This window comes from Mirounga angustirostris, unplaced genomic scaffold, assembly GCF_029215605.1.
Source record: "Mirounga angustirostris isolate CCGP_5_RB_7025 unplaced genomic scaffold, mMirAng1.0.hap1 SCAF_1, whole genome shotgun sequence".
Lineage (NCBI taxonomy): Eukaryota > Metazoa > Chordata > Mammalia > Carnivora > Phocidae > Mirounga > Mirounga angustirostris.
In genome coordinates, this window is record NW_026991709.1 from 130392677 (window position 1) to 130395824 (window position 3148).

The 3148-nt window shown below is 40.8% G+C and overlaps 1 pseudogene; it reads right to left on the reverse strand.

The window, feature by feature from the left end:
- Positions 1-2651: 2651 nt before the first annotated feature.
- On the reverse strand, positions 2652-2743 carry LOC123834907 (small nucleolar RNA U3; annotated as a pseudogene).
- Positions 2744-3148: the final 405 nt, after the last annotated feature.

The following is a 3148-nucleotide window of genomic DNA, read 5'->3' on the forward strand; positions in this document are numbered from 1 at the left end:
GATCAGTAACTAGAGCCCCTGTTTGTTTGCATCTCTTTTTTACTTCAGAGGTAAGATTCACCCTCAATGAAATGCACAAAATTTCAATGTGCCATTAGACGAGTTCTGACAAATGTATCCCAAACCTCTATCAAGATATTCGACACTATCAGCCCTCCAGGAAGTTTCCTCAAATCTGTTCTCATTCATGCCCTGAGCTCAGCCTCCAGAGGCAACCATTACTCTGTTTTTCTTTTCTACCTTACATGAATTTTGCCACAAATAGGTGGAATCATACATTATGTACTCTTTTGTGTCCATCTTCTTTTGGCTCAACATAATGGTTTTGAGATTCGTCCTTGTTTGTCACAGTGTATATTAGTTGCTCATTCCTTTTAATTGCTGAGCTGTATGCATTTGTATGAATAGGCCAGAGTTTGTTTATTCACACTTTTGTTGATGGCCTGGGCTGTTTTCAGTTTGGGGCTATTATGAATAGATCTGCTATGAATAATCTTGTTAAGTACTTATTTTTTATTATAACAAAAGCTAAAATATCATGAACTGGAAACCTCAATAAAAAATCTCCAGCTAAGCCTGAGAGTCTTCTGGATAGAAAAAATAAATACAAGCTACCCTTTGTGGTGGATTTAACATTGTACCAGGCCATCTGGTGAAACTTTTCCTTCCATCAGTCATTCCACTTCATCCTCACAGCCCTGTTTTCCAGATTAGTGAACGAAGGCTTAGAGCAGGGAACTGACTTGTCCAAGCCCTCACAGCTTGCACACGGCAGACCCTATGCTGCCTTTTACAAAGTGGCATGAGTGTCAGCAGTAATCTCAAAGCCAAGCAAAGATGATTATGATGTTTTGTTTTTTCATTTATCACATTTTATTATACTCCTCACATCATTTTTATTTGCCTTCAGGCTTTAATTACAATGAGAGAAAGTGATGAGCCAAGGATTACATCAACAGAAAGAAAAACCATTTCTTTACTAAGATATCTTCAGGAGCAGGAAGGAACTTTAAAAAATTACTGATATATTAAAATCAAAACCCTTGCCTATTACAAAATACTAGGGAAAAGTTCCAAAAGATACATGCTTGATCAGCTTTTTATCCATATATAAAAGCAGATATGACCAAATTGGAATGTTTACCAGGAAGCTTGCAAAGGAAGGACAGATTTACTACTACTGTTTATCTAGTCTACACTAGGGGCCAGGAAGACCTGCTGGATCACTTACATGCATTGAACTCATGTCATCTTCCAGCAATCTCAATATCTATTCTCTCCTTCTTCCTTAGTAATGGAACTCCTGATGTTTAGCTGGGTATTTGGCCTCACAGAATAAAGACATTTCTCAGCTTCCTTTGCAACTAGGTTTGGCATGTGACTGAGTTCTGACCACTGCGATATGAACAGAAAGGGCATGTGCAACTATCAGAAAGAAGGTGACCTTAAAGGGAAGTGTGCCCTTCTTTGCCCCTTCCTCCTTCCAGATGAATAGAGGCAGATGCAATGGCTAGAGCTGCCACAGCTATTTAGGACAACGAAGTGGAAGAAATATATGAATGGCAGAACAAAAATGTAGAAAGCCTGGGTATTTGACAACGGTGGAGCCACTATATGAGTTCTGGACTCTACATCACCAGAGTTTGTTTATGTGAGAGAAAAATACACTTCTCTTGTTTAAGCTACTGTTAGTCTGTGTTTTCTGTCATTCTAGTTGAATCTAAACCTCATATAGGAGGTGCTGCCATCTCCATTTTATAGATGAAGAAAGTGAACCTCAAGTTTGCACAGCTGGGGTACACTCTAGTTCCTTGAGGAGAATTATGCCCCACCTTTGGAATTGGTTGATTCCCCGACTCCCTAGGCTGATAATGGTGAAGTGCCCAAAAAATATCCCCTTCAGGTTTTGCTCACTGGAGCCATGCTGTGTGTCCACAGAGAGCAGCAGCTTGCACAGCTTCCTTAAAGACTAGCCCTAGAGAGTCTTCAGATTACTGTAGGACTGAGGCCAGGTTTCCAAGAGCCACAGATCTGGGTACCTGACGCTGAGAACCTCAGTTTCTTCTCCTTTAGGATGGGGATGATAGTAATAGTATCTGTGACAAAGTTGCTGGGAGGACTAAGGAAGAGGATACACAGTACCTGACACAGACCAAATGATTAACAACTGAAGCTGGGAATGGAGTCAGACCCTAATTACCTCTTTTTCCGTATCTTCCTTTCTTCCACTGTGAGTCCTATCCCCTCTTCCATTTTGAGCCTTCCTCCCAAACAAGATTAAACAAACACCCCTTTCTCCTTGTAGCCTGGGCTCCCCACCCTACGCTCTGCCCACACAATCCCTCACACAATCATTTGCCCCTTAGACTCAGCTGGAAAACCAGACATGCGGTATATGGCTGCCCACCCTCAGCTGTGGGCCTAAGTTTTCAAGCACAAGAAAGTTTTAGTAAGAGACTTGGTATTCCTAACATCAGCACTTGTATGTACCATTTCCACTGCTCATTCTTAAAAAAAAAATTGGCTCAAAAAAACCCCAAGAAACCATAAGGCAGCAAAATTTGTCTTTAAAGCCATCCTCCAAGTCAAATATCCTCTTAAAGGTGCCTGCAGAACCCACATCCTCTATGGTTCTGTGTAGCAGGCAAGACTCCAGCACAACTTCTCTGCCTGGGTGCTATTCTCCATGGAATGAATGAATGAATGAATGAACTATAGAAATGATCCCTGAAAGTACAGTCTTTGAATGAATGAATGAATGAAAGAAACCTTCTGATGTGATAACAATACTACATGGATTAATGCAGCGGTTCCCCACCAGTAGGCTATGAGGCTTCTGGTTGTGAAGAGGACACACAGAGTTTTTGCAGGGAGATCCTCAAATACCTTACTGTCCATGGACTCAATCTCTTCTGTGTATCCCACAGGGTTATAGCACCGCTTTTCAAATGTATATATGCACTACTGTGATGAATAATATTTCATTAAAACATTATGTAAGCATTAGATTAGTACACACAACTACTATCATGCAAGAATTAAACCCCTAGCTTAATGCTACTCATCAAGAATTTTGAGAAACACTCCCACAGTTAGTGATTCTCCTAGTAGAGTTTCAGACACAGAAGCAGTCCAGAGAATGGATACT